Below are 14,971 nucleotides of genomic sequence, written 5' to 3'. Positions count from 1 at the left end.
TAGATTTCCTTGACTGAAGGTAAAATACTTATTAGTACTTAGGAGGAAGTGCCCCTGGAGTCATACTTAAATCATAAAAGTTGCCTAGAATCCATCAACTAATTTTTAGAATCATGTGGAATTTCAAATTGATTAAATATCTTAAAATATATATTTTTTAAATCAACCCAGAGATTCATTATGCTTTAATTCTTATTTTTAATGGAAAATAAAAAAGAAAAGTTGTATCATAAACCCTTTCTTTAAAAGTGCTTGTATTAAAATTACACTAACTGTTGAAGGTAATTTATCATATAATATTTAAGATCTGGGTAGAAAATGTTTTATAGATGCAGGAAGGCAATGAAAACTATTTTCTTTAATCACAAACTGGAGAGCTCTCAGCTAAAATGATACTGTTTAACAAATACTCATAGCAGTCCCTTCTTTTCTGTGGGAGAATACATTGTATGAGCTTTGGCGGATGCCTGAAATCCCACAGTACTGAATCCTTTATCTACTATGTTTTCTCATACATACATACTTACGACAAAATGTTATTTGTAAATTAGGTAAAACAGGAGATTAACAACAATTAATAATAATATTAGATTAAATTTATTTTAACAATATACTGTAGTAAAAGTTATTTGAATATGGCCTCTTTGTCTCTCTCTCAAAATATCTTATTGTACTCTACTCACTCTCTTCTTGTGATGATGTGACGTGGTAAAATGTCTATATGACGAGATGAGGTTAAGTGAATGACATAGACACTGTGCTATTACATTCAGCTATTACTGAGCCTCTGACAACAAGTAGGAAGGAGGATCATCTACTTCCTTGACCGTGGCTGAGCACAAAAAACCGAAACCATAGAAGGTGAAACTTTGCACAAGGAGGGATCACTGTATGGTGTACAGTGTACACATCACATACAGTGATATAAACACAACTTCTTCCCCATGGAAGGAACTTGGAAAATAATATTACAATAAAATGTATAAAGTTCTATAATATGAGCAGTGTGGTTGTGGAAATAAATACAGTGCCTGAACATAGATGAACAGGGAGTATTTAGGTATGGGCAGATATCCAAAAGATTTCTGTTGAGGAAACACTCTCGCTGTACTAGACATTTTTTCAGGACTTGGCCAGAGTTTATACGTAAAGGATGAAGGCATGAGCATGATGAGGGGCCCACAGGTAGTTAAGTGTAGTTTGCCTGAAGACAGAGATGACAGACATGACTGTGAAGTCAAAGCATGAATCCCTTCCATAACAGGCTAAGAATTTAGAGATTTCTTTCTACAATATAGGTGGTAAGAAGCGCATTCTAACAGTTAAGGTAATTTTAAGACAGTCACATTGGAAAGATTATTCTGACCACAGTGCTGATGGAAGCAGAGAAGAGGAGGCCAAAAGAAGCAGAGGGAAATTATGTGTGGAGAATATGAAGATGAGGGAACTCAGTATAAAAGTGGTTTCCTTTAGTTATTCATTTGATGTGATAGACAAAGTACAGAATAATGTATATGCATCTCTAGTTTTAGACATGGGTAACTGGATGCTTATTGTAAAAAGTCAAAAAAAGTATAAAGAAAAGCAAATGCCTTTATGGAAAGAGATGGACTACATAATGAGTGGCTTCAGTTATATTAAAATTAAGGCATTGTCTGGCAAACAGTAACAAGTCAGGAAACAACAAATGTTGGCAAAGATGTGGAGAAAGGGGACCCCTCCTATACTGTTGGTGGGAATGCAAGCTGATACTGCCATTCTGGAAAACAGCATGAAGGTTTCTCAAGGTGTTAAAAATAGAGCTATCCTATGACCCAACAATTGCACTACCAGGTATTTATCCTAAAGATACAGAGTTAGTGAATAAAGGGGGCACGTGCACCCCAAAGAGTCATAGCAGTAATGTCCACAATAGCCAAATTGTGGAAGGAGCTGAGATGTCCTTCAACCGATGAATGGATAAAGAAGTGGTCCATATAGACAATGGAATATTACTCAACCATCAGAAAGAATGAATATCCACCATTTGAATCTACATGGATGGAACTGGAGGGCATTATGCTAAGTGACATAAGTCAAGCAGAGAAAGACAATTATCATATGGTTTCACTTATATGTGGAACATAAGGAATAGCATGGAGGACCACAGTGGGATGAGGGGAGGAGTTGACTGGGAAGCAATCAGAGAGGGAGACAAACCATGAGAGACTCTGGACTCTGGGAAACAAACTGAGGGTTGCTGGAGGGGAGGGGGTTTGAAGGATGGGTAACCAGGTGTTGGATATTAAGGAGGCATGCGTTGTGATGAGCACTGGGTGTTATACACAACTATCAAATCATTGGTCACTATATATATATAAAAAAATGATGTACTCTATGTTGGCTAACTGAACATAATAAAAAAAGATAACAAAACTAAGGCATTGTCAAGAAATTAATTGAATAGCCATAAATTCTAAGTATGGTAAAGATTCTCAGGGCTGTGCAGCCTGGGGGCAGGGGATTCAGGATGCTTGGTATAGGAATATCGAGTGAATGGGTCACCAGTGATGTTAAAGTGCTGTTAGTTGAATCAAAAAGTTTTAATACTGGAACACAGGAAATAGAAATTGGTATGGAGTCTTCAGAAAGGCATTATTACACAAGTGAAGACAAACGTAGTTGCACTTCTACTTGGAAAATTGTCAAAGATAGTTTTCTATCAGAGTCAGCTAGTTGTCTTCCCCGCAATATCTGGTCACCTCTTCTTTATAATAATAAACATTTTAGTTGAGTATATGACCATCTAGCCAAAACAAATTTCCCAAGCTACCGCATAGCCAGATGTGGCCTTGCAGCTAGGTCCCTAGCAATGAAATACAAGCAGAAATGATGTATGCACTCTCCACATCATGCAGACTAGAATGCGGACTTAGAAGTGGGAGTTGAAGGGGTAATTTTAAATACAAGAGCCAAGTTACCGTTTGATGATGACAAAAGCAATCGCATAGAGCTTTGGTCCTCAAAAACATAAATGACAATCATAAACTGCTGACACTCAGTCAATGAAAGTGAAATGCAATTTTACTTTTACTAAGACCTTGTTATTTTGTCTTGTTATCTCAACAGATGCAAGAACATGTTCTGAGGTCATTCTATATATGCATAGTAAAGGTACTGACGAGTGATAGTTACTCATATAGAAATTAAAAAAAAAAACTATGAAGAACATATTGAATTAGCTTTTAGCAAGCAAGTATCCAATTGCTATGCTTTTAATGATGAAAGTAAACAAAACTAGGATACTTAACAAAGCACTTTGGGTATATGCACAAATCACAGAAGGTTTCAGTTATTTGAACTAAGACTAAAACAGTGTGCCGAGAGACAATACCATCCTACTCATATCTTATAACATCTAACCCTATATATTTAATCCTGTATTGTTTAATTATCCTGATGGTTTCCTGTATTCTAAGGATAAGGAAAATTAATAAATATTAAATTGCCAGTTGGTAATATCAAATAGTAGGTAATATTTATAATTAAAAATGAAAAATAAATATGATTATTTCAGACCCAGGAAGTGACCTATGCTAGTTAAGGTCCTTGTCTAAGCATTATACAAATTTAAAATTTATAATTCACACAAATTACCTTATTTATACCTTAAAATGAATATTTGAGGTTAGGGTACCACTTTAAATATGAACAAATGGAAGCTCAGAAAGTTTAAGTTCTATACTGTGAGTGATGTCTGGGTTATTTAATTCCAATAACTAATTCTATCATCACTGTGCTATTCTCCCTTCCATGTGCAAATCCAGTATATGTTGATCATTTACATACCAGTAACTGTGCTGTGCTCTTTACATATCTTAACTCTCAAAATTCTCTTTGATTTGCAGGTGAAAAATAGTTTCTGTGAGGTGTGAGATTACCCATTTCATATGCTAAAAAATCTTGACTTAAATCCTAGTTAGAAATGAAACTTTGTGCTTTTTACCACTATTCTCTATCGTTTATATATTTGTTTGTGAATAAAAATTTGCCAAATCCAAAGAATGCTTGTTTCATAATGTCATATTCATAGTTATTAGATATTAAGTATTAATTAGTTAAATGATCAGGGGAAGCCTCATTCATTACAGAAAATCAAGGCTGGATAATTAGAGAGTGCTCTGGGAGATGCAATAATATGATGTCTCTCTGAGTGCCTGTGCAAAGATTAGGTATTTATAGAGGTTGAGAGGGCCAAACCTATTCCCTTAACTTGAAAATAATCTCCCTTTGCAGTCTTTCCATGCTAAGTAAAAGCTCCAATTTTAATCTGTTGACACAAGGCAATGGTAATTCTTGTTACTGAAATGTTATCTGGAGAATATGGTACATTACAATATTTTTAGGCATTAGAAATTTTCTCAAATTAATTTATTCGAGGTTTTTTTTTTTTCCCCCCCCCAGGAGAATCCTAAACCAATAGACTAGAGTGAAAGGAGTTGTATATTGTCTGATGATAAAAGGAAGGCTCTATAAGGGTCTAGTGTCATTTAAAAAAAAAAAATGTGTTTATTGCCCTAGTTTCTCTGATGCACATACAACCCAAAGCAGTGCATTGTTCAGATTTGAGTTGACTGGTTTATTTGTATTTATTTAACTGATACTATTTATAGTTTCAGTGCTACTTCTATAGGTCATGCACACACGTTAAGATGTATTTTCAGTGAAAACTGATCTCTTTGTTTAAAACTGTCATCGTGGGCAAGCTCCATTTTGTGTACATAGACATTGATGTCCAGGTTCAAAACCAAGGAATTTTTAACGACTTTCCTTTTCGGAGGAGAAGTGGTTTTCTTCAACACTGCTTCCTTCATTGTGCTTTGTACATCAGTATTTTCTGTTGCTCTTGACATTACCTATGTAGTCACAATATTACAGATGCAATGGCAGAAGTACACAGCCTGGTCCTCTGGGGCATGTTTTTCAGTTCATAATATCCCACAGACAAGAGCATCTAAGTGTCAATTCCGGGATAGATATTCTCATAAAATGACCAGAATTCTAACTGTATGCTTTGTGCTTCTATTGGTGCTAAAAAGGCTGTGTCATATGTTTAGTTTTAAAAATAGCCAGAGTACTGAAATAACTTTACACATCATCCAACTCATGTTTCTGAAAGTGTACTGTATCCTCTCACTTGTTTCCAGAACTTTCTTGTGATTTACATCTTCCAGATTTATTTATTTTTAAAGATGTGTCTTGTTTTTCTTGTCGACAACTACATAGACCAACGCAAGATGACCATTAGAAGATTTTAGTCAGCTTTGAATAGATCAGTCAATAACGCCATCTTTCATATGAACTTAATGTAGTGCTTTTAATGTTAACTATAGGAACAAGTGTAATATTAGAAGTCAAAGAGTGGAGAACTAACCAAGGCTCATTTTCTCGGCTCATTAATTTTCAAGTGCAGTTGTACTTGGATTGTTCATAAAGATGCTTAAGTACAACAGATACCCTTTCAAAACCACAAGGCAGGGTTTGATCATTTTTTCCTACATTTTTATCATAGAGAAAAAGTGCTATGAATATATTACACATAGGTCTTCTCTGTAGTAGACCTATGGGAACTGAGACAGAATCCTGCACATTGCACCCAAAGTTACCTCAAATTAAAATAAACAGATCAGTATGATGAGTGAAATTTCTAAATTCCATGCAAATATTGTATGTTAACAAATGACAAAAACCAAGCGCACTCCATTCAGGAATACTCTAATGTGACTTAGATAATCCTGAAGAATATATGAATGTGTATGAATGCAGCATGTACATAAACATGGATCAATTCATACAAGACATATTTTAATCAAACTAAGCAATTGAAATAAAAATGTTTTTAAATTAAAAAGAAGCAAAACTATCTATTTCATGGCTTACACGTGCATGTAACCAACATTTATCAAGTTCTTCCACTGGGCCAATTGTGGCAATTCTGGTAGTAAAAATATGTGATGAAACTAGATGTCTGAGCTTCAGAATTTTGATACCACATTGGTTGTGGGTATGGAAGATCGAGAGATAAAGGCACACATTCTGAAGTCAACTGAAGAAGATTTTGTGGAGACAGAGTAAGAAGAGTGGGCTTTGCAATAGCTATTTGTTCGTTCTCAGCCAGTGAAATCTCCATAGAAATGTGAGATAATGCAGGGTTTGAATTCCCTGGTGTATGGATTTGCCTAAATTATCATCTTTTGTTCTTTCTATGTATAGATAGATTCATAAACATTAACTCTTCTCTTTTTCTCTTATTTTTAATACTCTCGTTCATATTTTCTTTTTTTAAAAGATTTTATTTATTTGTTGGAAATAGAGACAGTGATAAAAGAAACACAAGCAGGAGGCGTGGGAGAGGGAGAAACGGGCTTCCCCCTGAACAGGGAGCCCAATGCAGGGCGATCTCAGGACCCTGGGATCATGCATGACCTGAGCTGAAGGCAAATGCTTAATGACTGACCTACCCAGGCACCCTTGTTCATGTTTTCTTAATGGTTTATTTGTCAGTCAAAGTACCTGTGTTCTCCTTTTTATTTAATTTCATCTCCAGCAAGATTACAAATGTTTCTGAGTGTGTGAGGCTGGTATGTCTTCATTATACATACAGTGTTTTCCCTGTGTTAGTTTCAAGCAGGCAATCCATAGATAAAATTCTGAGTGATAGAAATATTGAGTTCAATTTTTCAGAAATTCTCTGCAGTTTTATAGATGTTATGACCTATTTGGTTTTCCAGTAGATAAATAAGACGGCTTGCTTCATGTCACATCCATTCAGATTTATATTACTTCTGCCTTTAAACTATGCAAATATGCCTGAAAATGGTTAGTTCTATACTGTCATTATCTACGTCGATAGCATCACTATCCCATCTAAGGTATTAGTTAATGTACCTTTTAATACTTATTATTTTAATATAATAAAATGTATTTTAAATAGCATGTGAATATTCATTATGCATGATGATTTAATTCTAAAGAAAACCCCATTTATTCATTTCATGGTGCAGAGATCAAAACACATGCTCAACTTCGACTAGACTGCCTTGTAATATTAACCACATAACCTGATCGGAGATTTAAATATATACTAACACAAACTGACAATATTAATTCCAAATGCATGTGGCTTTTCTAATTAGTCATAAACTTTACTTGAATAAGCTACTGAAGCATATAGTAGAAGAAAGGAAGTAGTTCTTGGCAGGAAATAGAGTTTGTTACTTTAATTTACTCAAAAAACGGTAATGCAATATGTAAATCATGAGAGTAATAAAAAAAAAAAGTGGAATATTATTTTATGAGCCCTTGGTTGGTTACTTGTCAGAAGTATAGAAGTATAAAACCAAAAAAAAAAAAGGTTTCAGATTAATTATTTTAACGTAAACATTACTGTTTCACTGCAAATGGACTTCTAAAAGTGTTTTTGGAATTATCTTTGAGACTATTAACCCAAGGACCCTTACCTTATATAAAAACACTTAAAAACAAATTTCTTTCTGGACTGAATTACAAAATATTAAACCTGTATTTATCAAGCCTTAATAGACAAAATTAAAAAGCTGAAACTATAAAGTCTAAAGTAGCCATCTATATAACCCCAAATTCCATTAAAAGCTAATGTTTCCCAGAAAAAAGCATGTGCTCCAACACTCATGCAACTGCTATGTTCTTACTTGATGCAGTTACATGAGACGAACCTGATGATTTCTGAATCTTACACATCAGTGTGCCTTGTCAGCCAGTGGTAGTTTACAAAGCTGGTTTATCCTTCGAAAATGCGTATCTGAATGAATGGATGAGTGAATGCACCCCCTGATGGTTTGAAAGTATGTCTCCCTTAGAGCTGACTAAGCCCTAGATTTTGCTAGTGTTGATAAACGAGTTCCTGTGTTTTCCCATATGTGGTAAAGATATCAAGACTTCTAGAGCTCAATCATATCTGATATATATATTTTTTCTTTTTGTCCCCAATAATATTATATTTCCTTTCTTTCTTTAACTGAAGGAAGGAGTGTCATACTGATTTTAGCCAATTTATTTTGAATATAGGTAGTGTGCTTCATATTCATGCCAAAACACTGAATTACTGGTGCGAGCCCATCAGTCCCCTCTTCCCACGGATAATAAGATCACATGACCCAGATCTATCACAAGATGATCTCAGTCTCTGCTATCCTCTACTCCTGGTGACTTTGAACACAAGAGCTCCCAATGTTGCACACCGAGTACGTACCATGGAAGAGAAAAGTGTATTTTAGTTTTTAGTCCCAGGTATTTTTTTTTTTAAGATTTTATGTATTTATCTGACAGAGAGAAATCACAAGTAGATGGAGAGGCAGGCAGAGAGAGAGAGAGGGAAGCAGGCTCCCTGCTGAGCAGAGAGCCCAATGCGGGGCTCGATCCCAGGACCCTGAGATCATGACCTGAGCCAAAGGCAGCGGCTTAATCCACTGAGCCACCCAGGCGCCCCAGTCCCAGGTATTTTTAAGGCATATTTATTATTCTGCTATTCCACCATAATCTACCCTAGTTTAATTTCTATTGTTCTATATTTATATATATAGTTTATAGTTTTATTAAACCATATATATTTTAATATATAAACACATATATATGTAAATACATGCATACTTATGTAATACTTGTACATACTTACACTAAATGACTCTGATGTTTCATATTATTAGAGATCCGGACTAATGTCTCAGATAAGATAGATGGATGTACTTCCATGTTTTTTTACTGTTCATCTCTATATCCGTCATTCACCTCCTGGATTAGAGATCATCCCAATCTTTTGGCTTAGAAACAGATAGCTATAGATGCATTTTCTGGATGCAGCCTAGCTACTTAATTTGTTCTATTGTCTTTCTTTCATTTGCCTTAATTCTCTGTTCTTCATTATTATTTTTATGATATGCAAGACATATATTTTTAAATGGGTACTCAAGGATATCTTTCATTTATATTTCTCTTTTTCCACGTTTGTTGAGATATAATTGACATATCATTGTATAAATTTAAAGTGCACAATATGTTGATTTATTTTTTGCATTGCAAAATGATTACCACTATAGCCTTTGCGAGTATCTATAGCACATTACATATTTACCATTTCTCTTCTGTGGTGAGAACATTTAATATCTACTCTCTTAGCAACTTTCAAGTATATAATGCAATATTATTCATTATAATCACCATACTGTAAATTAGATTCCCAAAACTTATTCACCTTACAACTGGAAGTTGGTACTCTTTGATCTTTAAGATATCACTTCATATATTCCAGTGGCAAATTCTTCATGAGATTTACTGCCTATCCACATGCCTTTGCTGCATTACTTCTTACTGCCTAATTATTTTTAACAATTCCTACAGGTGAGTTTGTTTTCCCATGTAGATTTCACTCTATGTTCTAAACCCCAGAACATCCTGTAGTAAACAACAGAAATTTTTACTAAGATACCAAACAGTACTTGGTTTCATGAATAGTTTTTCCATCAAGTAAATTGTGTGATTTGATTATATTTTAGTTTTTAATTTTTTCTGTCCCTTCCCTTTTAAGTTAACATAACAAATTGCTTGAGTGAATTTAGCAGTCATTTAAAATTCACAACTTTGGATGTAGAGTGATGAGTAAAACCCAGCCTTTCAAAGGTAACGCAGACTCACCTCCAAGAAGTCAGTATGATCTGTGCTGCTCTAATGCTTGCTTTGTAAATGTGACTTTGATCCAAAGCAACTGATATTTTAAAGGAACAATGCAAACATAATGTGAATTTTGAATTTGCTTACATTTTGTCCGCAAGAAACATCAGGTGAGCATAGGAAGTTGAACCCACCTGAACAGAGCTGTCTAAGAATACATAAAATGCAACATGTAGACACCTCAAACACCTATCAACCGACCTCTGTTCACCGCATGTGTTGTGAACTCACACATTCACATGTCTTGTTTTAACTTTTGTTGCAGATCAGAGAACTCACAAGCTATAACCCCTCTTATAACCATTTCCAAAGCCAACGTCAGATCTTTTTTAAGGTCAAGTGCCATAGTCATTGTGAAATATATATCTGTTTTAACCATTTAACATGTAAAAATGTGCTATGATGTTTCATTCTTTTATTTCATGTATCACTGAAGAAATTTTGAGTATTGTGCCTCCAATCCCTTTTTCCCCTGCAAACTTTGTGGTTTTATTGTGCAATGATGCATAGCATGGTGATTTGTTAAAAACTCCAATGTCATGCTATAGTGAAAAGACAGTACTTGAATTAAAAGTAAAATCAGTAAAATCTGGGTAAGAGTGGATGCTAGCAGCCTATGCCTGCATGTAGTCCACAAAGAATGTTCGAGTAGGGCAGCTGTTTACTGGGAAGAGTCTCCAAGGAGTCAGTCATGAAATGATGTGCCTGCACTGCGTAGGACTACAAACAGATAATCCCAATGCACAGAAATCAGAAAGAAATTGGCTCAATTCAGAATTACAAGCAAGAGATAGTGAAGAAGCCCTCATATGTGGTAACAGTGTCCCCAGACCTGATCATCATCAAATGACAGAATGACATCCACATATATGACCCAGTTGCATCAGTGACATTACATCTTTTTCAGCTACACTCCATATATCAAGAGCAAATACAAAATAATTCAATATTCACTCCCATAAGAAATGATGGAGGAAACCTGCCAGTGTACGTTTTGCAAAAATGTTTTAAAAACATGAAAACAGACCATTCGTAAATAAGGATTTGTCTCTACGTTTATATATGTGTAAATATATACTTAATTATAGCATAGTGTTAGATGTTGGGTAATATAAATTTTAAAGTTCTAGTTATTTAATTCATGTCAGAAGAAGTCAGTTTTATAGTTTAACAGCCTATCTACTAATGTGTCTTTTCCTTCCCCCCCCCATGTTTTGTGTTGTTTCTTTATCTTTCTGTGGTTTTTATTTTAGCTTACATATCCTAAATCTTATTATAAATACATTGCACCCTCATATTATCTTTGAACCAGTATTTAAATTTTTTTTTCTTAGCCTTCACCAAGGGAAATCACTTCAGTAATGAGTCTGTCTTACTGTATATATTTTGCAATGAAAGAACGCTTAAGAATTTCTGTAATACATGAGTCAATTCTTAGATATTAATGCAGAATTACCATGTGGATTATTCAATTTATAATTGAATTTGATCTGATATATTCAATTTAGGTATTGTGAATTCTTACATTTCTTGTGCAACTTTCAATTCAAAGACTGAGGCAAAGCATTTATTGAATATATACAAATATTACATACAATATCATTTGATATTTTTTTAAAAATTAAGAAAAGCAGTATACATGAAATAATTTTTAACTAGTTTTCATAAAACTATCATAAAATGTACAACCATAAAATGTACTGTCTTTCTTTATTGATTATGATTATTCTTTTTAAAATAAACTTTCAATATTCATTTATATATTATTTAACAAACACATAGTTATTAAGTGTCTAAAATTTATATGTAAAGGTGTTTGAGATATGTCCATATAATTTTAAGACAAAAACAGAAAATGCCTTTTCTCTGTATTATATTTTATATATATATATATATATATATATATATATATATTTGAGGTTTTGTTGTGTTTTTGTTTTCTTCTCTCAATAGTGGTAAGTGCCACTGAGTAAAATAATATGGAAATTAGGGAAATAATAATATGAAAATTGGGGAAAATTAAGAAAAGTATCACTGAGAGGATTACATCTGATCTAAGACCTAAACGAGATGACATGAAAATATCAGAGACTCAAGTTCCTAAGCAAAAGAAACAGTAAGAGCAAAACCCTCTTGATGTACAGTTCCTGAAGTCTTTGTTGAAATCAAGGAGACTAGAGCAAATAAGAGATATTAATTACAAATGAGACCGAAGGGTTAGTGTGTTGCAAGATTATATTCTGTAGCAAATTGTAAACTAAATTTATGTTGGCTTTTATCACTACAAATTGTGAGAGTGAGATGCCAGCCATTGGATAATTTTGAACAAAGAATCTGATTTCCGAATTAAAAAAAACATTTTGGCTGTCATGTTGAGAACATGTGGAAGCAAGATGATCAATTACATTTCTATTACAATAATCTAGAGGATTGTGGTGGTTTAGATTTGGGTTGTATTGGTGTAGGTGAGAGCTGTTGTAAAACATGTGGATATTTTTTAAGGTAATTTGGGTGAGAGAGTAAAAGAGGACTCAAATAATTCTACAGATTTATGACCTGGGTCACTTCAATAATGGAATAGCCATGTACCAAGTGGGTGAATTCTGAAGAATAAATAGTTTTGGAGAAGAAATGAGAAGTTCAGTTTTGGACATATAAATAATACAGTATTATATACTTCAGTGATATGTTAAGAAGAAAGTTGGCGGGTAGTTTCAGGAACCTTCTTGAACCTGCACCTCTGCAGGAGCCACAGTCAGATCCTCACCAGAACCATGTTTCACAACCAGTATGACAAGGATGTCACTGTTTGGAACCCTCAGGACAGGATTCATTAAATTGAGTATGCAATGGAAGCTGTCAAGCAAAGTTCAGCCACAGTCGGTCTGAAATAAAAAACCCATGCAGTGTTGGTTGCACTGAAGAGAGCACAGCCAGAGCTTGCAACTCATCAGAAAAAATTCTCCATGTTGACAACCATATTGGTATCTCAATTGCGGGACTTACTTCTTATGCTAGACTGTTACACAATTTTATGTGCCAGGAGTGTTTGGATTACAGATTTGTATTTGACAGACCTCTTCCTGTGTCTTGTCTTATATCGCTAATTGGAAGCAAGACCCAGATACCAACCCAATGATATGGCCAGAGACCATATGGTGTTGGACTGCTTATTGCTGGTTATGATGATATGGGCCCTCACATTTTCCAAACCTGTCCATCTGCCAACTATTTTGACTGTAGAGCCATGTCCATTGGAGCCTGTTCTCAATCAGCTCATACTTACTTGGAGAGACATATGTCTGGATTTATGGAGTGCAATTTAAATGAACTGGCTAAACATGGTTTGCATGCCTTACAAGAGATGCTTCTGGCAGAACAGGACCTCACTACAAAGAATGTTTCCATTGGAATTGTTGGTAAAAACTTGGGTTTATGATTTATGATGATGATGATGTATCTCCATTCCTGGAAGGTTTTGAAGAAAGACCACAGAGAAAGGCACAGCCTGCTCAACCTCCTGATGAACCTGCAGAAAAGGCTGATGAACCAATGGAACATTAAGTTACAAGCCAGTCTATGTGTGTATTAGCAAATCTGTAGGAATGCAAGAACATGTACTGATGACAGTAATCTATAGTTTGAACCAAAAGATGCAGGGTGGTCTTATGGTATGTTTTAGGAATCAGTCCAGATGTGTTTTTCCTAAGCAACTTGTCTGAAACCATATAATGGTATGAGTTTTCTTTGAGAGGGTCTATATAATCATTTTCTAGTAAGTGTAGTTATCTGTACTAATGTTTTTATATGAAGAACATAGTGTCTTTGTGTTTTTAAAGACAGCTGTGAAATAAAATTGTTTCACCTGCCAAAAAAAAAAAAGAAGAAGAGGAAGAGGAAGAAGAAGAAGAAGAAGAAGAAGAAGAAGAAGAAGAAGAAGAAGAGGAAGAATGTTGGCTATATGAATCTAGACATCAGGGAGAGTTCTAGGATGAATATATATATATATATGATGAATTTAAATAAATAAATAAATATATATATATTTGAATCCATCAGCATTTTAATAATATTTAAAGAATTAAATAACTAAGGAAGTGGGGGAGAAAAGTCCAAGCCATGAGTAACAGGAAATTCCAACTCTGAGAATCTGATGGATGAGAAAAAATATAAACTAAGAAGTGAAATTTAAAGAAAAGAAAAAAAAAAAGAAAATGAAGAATAGCCAGAGCCAAAGGAAGAAAAATAGTTACTGAAAGAGGATTAGTCCTAATCTGTCAGAAATTGTTGATGAATACAGTAAGAGAGAATAGATATTAAACCAGGAGAAAAGAATTTTCAACCAAGTAGTGGGAAAACATTTCAGTGGAATGCGTGACGAGACAGAGTGCAGTAGGAAAAAAAAAAAAAAAGAGAGAGAGAGAGAAAGTAAAGATAGTGCTCTCGATAGTACTCATAATAAGTGTCTTTCTGGAGAGAGAAACTGAGCAAGAGTATTAATGGGAAAAAGATGGTTGGCCAAGGTGTCTTTAAATAGAAGTAACAGCATGTTTGTTTACTCAGTGAGAGCAACATTGTGAAAAAGAGATTAAAGAAAATAGCTGGTACATATCCATGAATAGATGAGAAGAGATGAGACCTAGTAGTCATAACACAATAGTGGTCATAGATAGAGCAAAGAGTTCAGTGATACTTAGAGAAAGGAGAGATAAGTTTAGATGCAAATAACTTTTTGGAAATAGAGATGGGAAATTGTGGAAAGTTACCTAATTGCTCTTACATTCTCTGATAAGAAAATCAAAATCAGTAGTAGTGGAGTAGTTGTTCTATGCTTTAAGAGAGAGATGGGGGTTGGAATTAAACATTTAAGGAATTAAGAGACTGAATGGACTTAGGAAAGAGATGAGAATTACTGAGGGGGGAAAGAAAAAAGGTTTCTGATATTGGAGGTCATGAGTTTGGAGCTAGATCCAGCAGGGTGATTGTGCTTTCCCCCCACCTGTATTCAGATGCATACAAGTGAAGAAGACCATGAAAGTTGCGTTTACTAAGGTATTTTTCCAGGTTGAGTATGAACACTTGAGAACTTTTCCAGATGTGTATGAAGATTTGAGAAAGGCAAAAAAGAAGAAGAAGGAGAAGAAGAAGAAAGAGGAGGAGGAGGAAAGATAGAGGGAACAAACACTAAATTGATTTTGCTAACTCTGAGTAATTAAAATGAGTAGGT

At 34.4% G+C, this 14,971-nt stretch overlaps 1 pseudogene; it reads left to right on the top strand.

Moving 5' to 3' along the window:
* The first annotated feature begins 12,512 nt into the window (after positions 1-12,512).
* LOC116585655 lies at positions 12,513-13,613 on the top strand (annotated as a pseudogene).
* The last annotated feature ends 1,358 nt before the right edge of the window (positions 13,614-14,971 follow it).

Source organism: Mustela erminea, chromosome 3 (genome assembly GCF_009829155.1).
Source record: "Mustela erminea isolate mMusErm1 chromosome 3, mMusErm1.Pri, whole genome shotgun sequence".
Classification (NCBI taxonomy): Eukaryota; Metazoa; Chordata; class Mammalia; order Carnivora; family Mustelidae; genus Mustela; species Mustela erminea.
The sequence above is the reverse complement of the archived record's forward strand: the minus strand, read 5'-3'. Positions and strand labels throughout refer to the sequence as shown.